This window comes from Plecotus auritus (assembly GCF_963455305.1).
Source record: "Plecotus auritus genome assembly, chromosome: 5".
Taxonomy (NCBI): domain Eukaryota; kingdom Metazoa; phylum Chordata; class Mammalia; order Chiroptera; family Vespertilionidae; genus Plecotus; species Plecotus auritus.
The window spans coordinates 22554336-22565679 of NC_137776.1; the positions used below are offsets into that span (position 1 = coordinate 22554336).

At 42.8% G+C, this 11344-nt stretch overlaps 1 pseudogene across 1 annotated transcript; it reads left to right on the forward strand.

Annotated features, from left to right (window-relative positions):
* Window positions 1-8686: 8686 nt before the first annotated feature.
* LOC308248884 (large ribosomal subunit protein uL6-like) lies at window positions 8687-9284 on the forward strand (annotated as a pseudogene). Its single transcript has one exon. The product of its transcript is annotated as a large ribosomal subunit protein uL6-like (transcript).
* The last annotated feature ends 2060 nt before the right edge of the window (window positions 9285-11344 follow it).

The following is an 11344-nucleotide window of genomic DNA, read 5'->3' on the forward strand; positions in this document are numbered from 1 at the left end:
ATCAAAGACTCCTGATGTCTAGCTTTGGCCAAACCAGGATGTCTCCACCCAACCTTCTCTCTCTCTTCACTAAGGGTCAGACTTGCATGGTGGTCTATGGCTCCTCCAAGCCTTCTCTGGCAGTCTTTCTACTTTCTTTCACACAGGCATTTCCTCTAAGGAACTCCTCGCATGTTGACCTGACTTGGTATTTGTTTCTCAGAAGACCCAGGCTAACACCATATAGCATTTATCTATGAACATGCTAAATCCTTTGCTTATTATATTTATTTTATTTTCCATCTCTATCCACACACAAGAAGGCAGGATTTATTAAACTATTCTGTTTATTGGTATATCCCAGATATCTAGACAGTGACACATAATGAATAGTAATTAAAAAAATAATGCCCATTTTATAGATGGGAAAATAAAGCTTAGAGAGGTTAAGTGACTTCCTCAAGTGGCTCAGCCTGTAAGTGGTGAAGCTATATTCAGAATCCTGGCCTTCTGACTCCAAAGTTCTGATATTTCTTCTCTCTTTGCTCATAATCACCTGTCCTCTTTTCCTCTCCTCTCACCCACCTCTCTTTGTTCTCCATTTCTCTTTGTTTCTCTACTTATTGGTCTTTCTCTTTGTCCTTCTTTTTCTCATGATATTATTTACCTCCCATGTGTTCAGTCTTCATGGTTTGTGTGTGTGTGGTATATGTATGTGTGTAATGTGAGGAGTATGTATGGGGGTAATGTGTGTGTATATGAGGTGTGTGTGTTTACAATGTGACTGAGATGGGCTGGTGCGTCGATATTACTCAGGGATGTTGGATTCAAAAGGGGGAGGATTTAGGACATGAATGGAAACTAAAGGCAGCCATGAAGGTGTAAAACTGAAAGACTTCATAAGGAGGTGAGAAAAGAGAGTCTGTAGAGCAAATGCCACCAGATGGGGATTAAATGACCAGGACCCAACCCTACTGGTCACTGACTTTGTGACTCTGACCCGGTACCTTAACCTCCTTCACTGTCATCATCACCACTTTAGGAATTCCAGCTCAACGTTCTCCTCAGCAACAAAGACCAAACAAACAGTGAGTGGGAAAACACTCTATAAGTGGGAACAAATGTGAGCACCCTTAAGGAAGGACAAGCAGACACAGGTCATGAGACCCATGGCCACATTTGGAGTTTCTCTCCTTCTCCTTTGGCCCCTGGGTGCTGCTGTCTATCTGAGTGGTTAGAAAGAGGAAATGTCTTCAGCCTATGGTATTTGAGCAGCAACAAAGAATTTCCGGACAGTGAGTGTGGGAGAGGTGATGGAACAGGTGCCCAGGAAAAGCTGGGGAGTCACCTTCCTCGTGTGTGGGATCAATCTCCCTGTGTGTAGGGTGATTTTCATAAGGTCTTGAGTGCACACCTGGGAGGAGAGACTCATTAGGCTCATGAGGACAGCAGATGGTGGATGGAGCCCAGGAAAGGGGGTCAGTGGGCTCAGTGTTGCCTGCAGGAAGAGGCATCAACTGTTCCATACACTGTGCCAGAGAGTTGTCACAGCCCTGCTCAAAGCCCTCCCAGCTTTGAGACCCTGGCTCTTGAGCCTTAAGGAGGAACAAATGGGGAGAATGGGGAGATCTGGTGTTCTGACTTCCTTTTCCCAATCAGATAGGGTGATAAAAGGCAAAATTGGTAACAGTTTTACTTTGTGCATTCCGTCCTGCCTGGCCCAACATCTGTCAAAGGTCACAGCACACATTCTAAAGGGCCTACAGCTGTGTGGTAGCAGAAACCTTCTGATGCAGCAGAAAATGTTCTTTCTGGGCCTTGATAACAGCTCCAAGAAATCTCCACTGATTTTCGTCACTGGAGTGCGCCACTAGCTCCAAGACTGGAGTGCTGGAAGTCAGGGAGACTAATTGAAAACTCTGCCAATGACTTGATAAATGACAGGGAAGATGGGCAAATGAACATGTTCTCTCCAAAAGGAGGCATAAGGAAGGGGCACCGGGAGGGCAATGATGCCCAGGCCACTGCGGAGGTGCTCAACATGCCCACCAGGTGTGCAGTCATACCTAGTGCCTGTCACCCATGGTCCTCATAACCTGTGCACAGGTGGAATTCTCTAAGATCAGAACCCCTTCATTACTGCTGTAGGAGCCCTCACTTACTTGCAGGGCTGGGATGAAGATGGAATGAGATCAAGTTTGTGAAAACACTTTGAAAGTACTTTTGAAAGGTGATGTGCAAGGTGAGTTGTCTTTAGCATTATAAAGTCTGGTGCCAGGGGACTCTGAAGTAAGCTATCTTGCAAGTTGGGATAGGGGAAACAACCCAGGTGGGCCAGGTGACCCCAGCCTGCCTTTAATGCTGATTTAATGAACACTGTATTTCTTTGAGTCTCAATATTTTCCCTGTACAATGGATGGAGAGACAGATAATTTGGAGTATCTCTTGCAGCTCAGACATTTTGGGATCCTGTTCACACAACCCCAGATACAAGAGGCTCAATTCTACACATTCTCTTACCTAGTAGCCTCATGTCTTTGCCTATTCTTATCTTCACTCTAGATTGGGGATGAAATAGCCAGACATACAGCAAGCCCAATCAGTACCTGCATGCTCCCTCCCTGCTCACTCTCCTGAACTCCCTGCCCAGTTTACTCCAATGGAGTAGATAACAGAAAATAGAAGAATAAATCCTTTCTCCAGCTTTACTACTCTCAAGCATGCTCCCTAAGGGCCCTCAGGACATCTTAGCCTCTTTCTCCTCATATGTGTCTCCTCTGAGGGTGAAAATAAAATCAATAGCTCTGTGGATTTGGGCGAGTGGGAAGTGGGGAAATGGCACATTGCACTCAGTTCAGGAGAACATGGGAATGCTCACCGCCCTGGAGATTCATTCAAGCAGCTGTTGATGAGGATCTGAGAGGAAGTCCCAGCAGGTTCACCCACTCTGCAAGGCACTGGCTGGCCTGGCCCGGTGCCCACCCTTCCTGGATGTCATCCAGGCCATCCAAGCCAGACCAGGACCAGAAAAAGGATAGCAATGGAGCCAAATAGATCTTGAGCCTGGGAGGATTTCATTCCACTGAGTCATAAACTCATGGAATCCCATGAGTCCTTAGAGTTCGGTCTTGCTCAGGAATTTCCTCCACAGTTTTCCTATCTGCTCATCCTTCTGCCTTTGCTTGACCATTTTCAGTGACAAGAGGTTCACTACTTCATAAAACAGCCTGTTCCATGTAGGGACAGCTCTGGATGATAAACATCCCTGCATGGACTGAACCAAAATTGCCTTCAAGGAGCCTGAGAAGTGTCTTCTGGGGTTTTATAGAATTACATGTCTACAAGACCACTACCTCCCTCCTGTCTCCTTTAGGTCTATGACTGGGGCATAACTTGTGACTGGAACACCACTTCTCTCTAACTACACTTGACAGCTCTCCAGAAAAAATGTACAAAAAGAAATAACAATAGAGAACCCTAAAGGGTCCTGTAGCTTAGGCATTCTAACTCCCTGAATGATAAAGAAACATGAAGTGATAAACTCCTTAAGCCTAAAAATTGGTCACAGCACCCAGCCCCATGCTCTTCTTGCCTTTCTGTCCTTATCTGGGTTTTGCCCTCACACTTTACTCAGAGGGAACCATCACGGAGGTGAAGTAATAGAGGAACCAAGTTGCGAGTCATGGTCACCTCAGTCTGTTCAAATTAACAAATGAAGTACATAGCCATGTGACCTTCATAAAGTTGGTGCTCCTCCTCTGTCACTCTTTGACTCCTGTCCAGTGGCCATCCATGGGTTTTGACCAATCAGGATCACAGTGTCTGATAGATCCTCTTACCGTCTCATTGGGAGGACATGAGAGTCACTGAGTTCCTCCCTGGAAATTATGAGTCATCCCATCTCTTCCACCCCATCTACATAAAGCCTGGGGGTTAAGGTGGTCTCAGATCTCTGTGAGAAGGTCTCCATGTGTCCAGAGAGAAAATCAGGGTTTGGATGACTGCCGGGAGCCATAAAAGAAGAATTTGGTCTTACTTCTTGGTCAGCCCTACTTCCTGATTGAGCAAGGACAAAGAGCAAGGACAAAGAAAGCCCGCGCGCCCAAGGGCCAGAAGAACCCCCCATATCAGAATAACCGATCAGCTAGGACAGATACCCAGTCCCCAACCAATCATCCCATGGCAACTCCTTATCCTACCCCTCCCCTCTTGAGTGCTTATATACCGCAACACTCGAATAAAAAAACGAGGCTTGATCAGAACCTTGTCTTGCCTCCGTTCTTCGCGTTCCTTGTTTGTTTCATTCTCTTAGGTGGTTCCTGCGTGCCCTCGTTGCTGCCCCGCGGGCCGGGGCAGATGACATTCCAAGGTCCCTGCACTGTGAAACTGATAGCAAAGGGGACAGGCGGCATGTTACTCGGAGGGCTCGGAAGGAGGACAGCCTCTATAGGTATCTTGGAGACCCGCTGGGGTGCATTATCAGCCAGCATGGATCAACATATGCCATTGTAAAGCAGACAGCAGGGATTGGCAAATCCAAAGCCCCATAGTGACCTGGAGGCCAGCATGACCACAGCACCATGCTCTCTCATCAAAATGTCGTGAGGGCATGGTTCACCGGATGGCGGCTTGATTTGCAGATCCTGGCTCCTGCTGGGACTCCTCCACCTTCCTGAGCTGCAAGTGCAAAAATGACTCAGGCCAAAGACAGTGTTTCCATCTAAGCAGCCTAAACTAGATTCCACACAAATATCATCACCCAGCTCAATTCCCCAGGCTTTCCAGCTATTCCTAACCTATCTCACCACATATACTGAGGGACATCCACCATCTCTGAGGCCCCACCTTAGAAGGTGCTTATGATCCATTTTGGCACCATGAAGAGGAGCCTCCCAAAAGATAAAGCCAGTGTTGAAGAGAGCAAAGTGAGAGAGACAGATTCTCGATGTCATTTGAGTGCTTGATGCAACTATAGCTTAAGTAGCTCTCCCTCTGATCTTTAGGTTTCTGGGCTGGAAGGAAAAAGCATTGATACTGATCCAAACATCCTTCCTGGCACCTCTGTGTCCCTTTGTTAAGTGTGAAAAAAGCAATCCCTCTAAATAGGAAATCATTAAATAATCTTAGTCACCAACATCAGCCCCAGCAGACTAGAGAAAAAAACCTCCTAAAAAGTAGAGACTGTAGGAGGACATAGTGCATTTTGGAGTATGTTATTATGTATATTGGGAGAGGAGGTTTTTGTTTAATAATACAGGTAATTTATAAATATACCATTCTAAAAAAAAATGTTAATGTAATACAAAAAAAAAATATTAAATCCTAAAAGTCCCCTTTAATTCTATCATATTTTACCTTGTCAATCCACTGCTTTCCTTAGAGGTCACTTTACTGCATATCCTTCCACACTTTTTTCTTTGTATTTGTGTAAATGCATATTCACAGATACACAGAAAGTTTATTTTCCTTCTCACATAAATAATGTGGCAAAAATCATGTCAAAATATGTACTCACCACATCATGACTTAATCCTAGGCATGTAGCAAGAAAATATTTCCCAGTTTTCCTAGCAGTTAGGTTGGGAATATGTAGCTGAGTTGTAGTCAACAGGAATGTGAGTAGAAGTCACATGTAACTTCTGGTCCAAGAGTTATGACTGAGAATGCTTTCTCCTTGGTGACTCTGATTCATCCCATGGCTAAATGGAATTATAAAATGAAGGCAGCATGGGTTCCAGGTCCCCACTTGGAAGAAAGCCACACCAAAGAGCCAAATGACCCACACTGGATTTGATGTGAGCAAGAAATAAACGTTAGTCATGTTAAGCTTCTGAGTTTTGCTGTTACTAAAGAATAGCCTAGAGTATTCTGACTACTACAAATAAAATTTTACTCTACCTATTGTTCTGTGTTTTTTTTCTTCTTAAGGGTATGTATATACAAGTCATTTATCTTCTCCTCAGCAGGATAACATAAAGTCATTGTGAGGGGATTAAGTGAGAACACTGAACATAAATTCTCTGAAACTCTCGAAACCCCTTTTCCTTCCTCTCTTGCATGCCTTCCTTATAGCACCAACTCATGTTCCAAATGAGGCCTGAAACTTTGGGGTTTTATTATCTCTCTTGGAAATAGAATAGATTCTATGCTTTGTGGTACACTAAGAAGACTTCCTTGTCCTTGTAATGTATCTTATGCTGGACCATCATAGGACAAAAAAAAAAAAAAATGCTACCATTAGCTGTATACAGTCATCCTTCAGTATTTGCATGGGATAGGTTCCAGGACCCCTACAGATACCAAAATCTACAGATGCTCAAGTCCCATATATAAAATAGTGTAGTGTTTGCATATAACTTATGCACACCCTCCCATATATTTTAAATCATCCCTAGGTTACTTATTAATACCTAACACAATGTAAATACTATGTAAAGAGTTGTTATGCCTTTTTGTTTAGACTAGAGGATAATGATAAGAAAAGAAAGTCTAAATATGTTCAGTACAGATGCAACCATCATAAGCCTAACTACATAGTATGCATCAACAACAATGAAACAATTTTTTTCTGAATATTTTCAATCCACAGTTGGTTGAATCCGCAGGTACAAAACCTGCAGATAAGGAGAGCCAACTGTATTTCTTTTGGGTCTGGAGGCTTTAAGATTTCCTACAAATACTCCAATAAACATAACACTCTAAATCTCAACTAGTTAAGTGAAGATTAGTGATTCAAGCTGAGAACTTGATGGTAACAGGGTGTGGGATGATGAACAAGAACACCAAGATAAGAAGGGAGGTGAAAGAAGAACACAAAGTTATTTGATTCTTCACAGTTCTATTTCATTTATTTAAAAGCACATCTTTCCAGTATAGTGTCTGTTACAGTCTGTTGTTTCTAATTCTTGGAAAAGTGGTCACCCACATGGGGAATCCCTGACAACACTCCATTAACCAGAGTGTCCAAGCAACCAGAGGCCCCAGGGATGTTCAGTTGGGAAGCATAATGATGATGAATCCTGTCCATATTGTTTATGATTTAACAACTGGCTTATTATGTAGGATGTTCTGGGTTACTCCTGGGAAACTATTTAAACAAATAATCAGCAATTAAATGACCTAATAGAAAAAGTGTTGTCAGGTTCTTGGAAGAGAACCATGATTTAAAGCTATTCATAGATTCTTAGAATTGGAAGGTACTTTCATTATCTTCTAATAAGATTCCTTCATTACAATAGTGAGTAAACTGGAGCCTAAAGAAGTTAAGGAACTTGCCCAGGGTCAAAATTTGCATTCTTTACACATACCTTTACCACCAAAGGGCTGATGTCATTTTCACCGCACTGACATCTCCCCGGGGTTATGGAGAGAGTGCTGGAATATGATCTACAAGACCTGTTTCTAGTATAGGCTCTGTCACTCTGACCTTGGCCAAGGCACTTAACCTTTCTGAACTAGGTCCACTGTAAAGCTCTTAGGAGCCTGTCAGTTTTATGGTTCCTTTTTTTAAAAATTTTTTTCAGTTTTTTTGTTTGTTTAAAGTATTACATATAGTAGTACATATATCTCCTTTTTTCCCCCATTGACCTTCCCCCATATGGCTCCTTTATAAGGAAAATAGCTTCATGCAGTCATTTCCTGCAAAAATTGCTATAACTTATGCTTCAAGTATAGAGCAAACCAATGCTGCCACCTCATCACAACTTTTCTCACCAGGGAGAGAGGATAAGTAGATTTCATACTATTCCATCTCTGAGGTCATTGATCTTTCCCTCAGGTATCAGCAGCTCTCTTTTGGGATGCTTAAATGCTAAGCAAAATGGACTCACTTGAGTATCTACCCAGCATCTCTCATCCCTCTCTCCTTTCTAGGAAGCTAGTTTTGTTCCGGTCTCTGCCCTCCCTCACTTATCAATGTGCCTGTAGATGTGGGTTCTGAACTCACTGACCCAATCACGGCAATCTCATCTCCCTGACCAGTTCAAGATCTCAGATTTAAGCCAATCACCACCTGGCATTCCCTTAACATCTGCTATTTGTCCAGAAATTGGCAAATGACTTAAGCTGACTAATCAGGTAAAAAGGAAAAACTTACATTTTGTGCTAGGGAAGTATTTTTATTCCATGCTTTTCCTATCTGCCTGTGTGAAAGAAGAAAATGTATTGGCTCAGCTGCTGATGGCAACCATGTTGAAACCATGAGGGAAGACACCTGAGATAAGACTAACCCTTAGAGGAGAAGGAAGCTGAGCAAATCACAAAAAAATAGATCCAGATGAGTATATCTTACTTAGAGTCCATCCTGCCTCTAAACTTCCTCTATGTGAGGTTTTTTTTAATTCATCTTTATTGTTGAAAGTATTAGAGACATCCCTTTTTTCCCCATTGACCCTCTGCACTCCACAACCCCTACCCCAAAGCCTTCACTGTACCAGTTTCTGCATCCATGGATTATGCATATAAGCATATTAGTTATTTGGTTCATCTCTTCCCCCTCCCTCTTTCCCTCTGAGATTCATCAGAATGTTCCATGCTTTTATGTCTCTGGATCCATTGTGTTCATCAGTTTATTTTGTTCATTAGATTCTACATATGAATGAGATCATGTAATACTTGTCTTTCTTTGACTGGCTTATTTCACTTAGCATAATACTCTCCAGGTCCCTCCATGCTGCCTCAAAGGATAAGAGATCCTTCCTTGCTCTTTGCCGCATCTACTGCGAGGATGAAGACCATTCTCAGCAATCAGACTGTGGACATCCCAGAAAATGTGGACATCACTCTGAAGGGTTGCACAATTATTGTGGAAGGGCCCCAGAGGCACCCTGCAGAGGGACTTCAACCACATCAATGTAGAGCTCAGTCTCCTTGGAAAGAAAAAGAAGAGGCTCCGGGTTGACAAATGGCCGGGAAATAGAAAGGAACTGGCCACAGTTCACACTATCTGCAGTCATGTACAGAACATGATCAAGTGTGTTACACTGGGCTTCCATTACAAGATGAGGTATGTGCGCGCTCACTTCCCCATCAACATAGTTATTCAGGAGAATGGTTCTCTTGTTGAAATTAGAAATTTCTTGAGTGAAAAATACATCTGCAGAGTTCGGATGAGGTCAGGCAGTTCTTATTCAGTATTTCAAGCCCAGAAAGATGAATTGATTGATGAAGGAAATGACCTTGAACTTGTATCAAATTCAGCTGCTTTGATTCAGCAAGCCACAACAGTTAAAAACAAGAATATCAGAAAATTTTTGGATGGTATCTATGTTTCTGAAAAAGGAACAGTTCAGCAGGCTGATGAATAAGATCTAAGTTGTTCAGCTATAGAAACACCAAGATGCTGAATGATTTGTCACACTTGTTTATGAAACTATAAAGATGTACAATAAAAGCCTTGTACTGATTTGGGAAGGGGGGCGGAGAAGAGATCTTTTCTTTTAAAAAAAAATATTTTTTTTTATTTTAAAAATATGTTTTATTGAATTTTTACAGAGAGGAAGGAAGAGGGATAGAGAGTTAGAAACATCGATGAGAGAGAAACATCGATCAGCTGCCTCTTGCACACCTCCTACTGGGGATGTGCCCGCAACCAAGTTACGTGCCCTTGACCGGAATCGAACCTGGGACCTTTCAGTCCGCAGGCTGACGCTCTATCCACTGAGCCAAACCGGTTTTGGCAAAAAAATATATATATATATTTTTATTGATTTCAGAGAGGAAGGGAGAGGGGAGAGAGAGATAGAAACATCAATGATGAGAGGGAATCATTGATCAGCTCCCTCCTGCAAACCCCCTACTGGGGATCAGGCCCGCAATCCGGGCATGTGGCCTTGACTGGAATTGACCCCAGGACCCTTCAGTCTGCAGGCCAATGCTCTATCCACTGAACCAAACCAGATAGGGCAAGAGATCCTTCCTTTTTACAGCTGCATAGTATTCCATTGTAAAAATGTTCTATGTAAGATTTTAAATGTCTGTCACTTAAATAAGTGTGAGACTCTTCCTGTTTCTTGCAGTTAGAACACTCATCTAGCCCATAAACAAGGTCAATTAAAATACACAGAGAAGAAGGCAAGTACCTGAAATCATGGATTGTCCTAACTGAGGTTGATAGATTACTCTAGTGCCATCCCTCTTTGTCCTGGAACCTCAGGGTCCCATGTGCCATGCTGCTGAAAAGACCACATTCCATGCTGTCCACATTCCTTTGGATCTATAAAACTAACCCCAGGAACTGAAATTTGACCTACTATGTCTCCTCTTAGAACCTTTGAGGAACTTGGTCAATGTATTTTCTAGTCCTAGGTTTCCATCTGTAAAACAAGATTGATGACACTTGTCGAGATGACTTTCATAGCCCACCTAATAAATCCATTGGCCCTTTTCAAAACCTCATCCATTTCTCTTCTACTCATCCTCTCTCTATTCCCCTGACCCTCTCAACTGAAAGCAGGAAAGGGTAGGATTTCAAATAGTGGTGTTAAAAACACCACCTGAACAGGTGCAGTTTCGCTCTATGGACAAGTAGAGCCTCTGAGATACAAGAAAATTCATTAAGGTGATGTGCATCACCCCTCTGCCTTCAGCCCATTGCTTGGCAACATCTTGCAGAATGGGCCGAAGGTGCCAGTCCTTACTTTGTGCCACTCCTTTGGACCTTTGGAACATCATAAATTTTATTCCAGGGCCCTATATGGTGCTGGAATGCAGAAAGTCACTCTGCTTCTTCCCTAAGAACATCTGCCAGGTACAGACTGGGCCAGGTTTGGAGAATGGGACTTCCTGGGTGGGAGGGGCACACCAAATGGCACTGTATTGGCACCTGCTTTCTTCCCCCATTACTAAACATTTCAGCCAGTGGCTCCTGGGTAACAGTAAATACCAAAGGCAATCTTGTAGGGAATAAGAGATCCTACAAAATGTCATGATGAAACAAGCCTTCTCCTCTTCACCAAGGTTGTGGGAGGTAATTACTTTGCTTTGACTCCCAAGACTCCATCTCCCAAATAGTTTTCCATTCCCTTGGGACAAGATATAACAGTATTCAGATACTTTATCTGAAAAACAGGGAGGTTGGAATAGAGAATCATCGCAGTCACTTCAGAACGCATATTATTGGTTATAGCATTTCCTAGAAAGGAATTCATGAGACTCCTGGAATTTAAGACTTGAGCCAAGTAGCTTCTCTCTGGCCTCAGTGTCCTCAACTGTTCTGTAGTCTCTATGTGTTTCCCAGGGTCTACCAAAATCAGATGAGAGAGATGAAGGAATGTGAGAAATGCAGCATAATCACTTGTCTCTTTTTCATATTTGGATAGTATGGAAATATTTCCTTCTTTCTATCTCTATCTCTACCTCTCTGCCT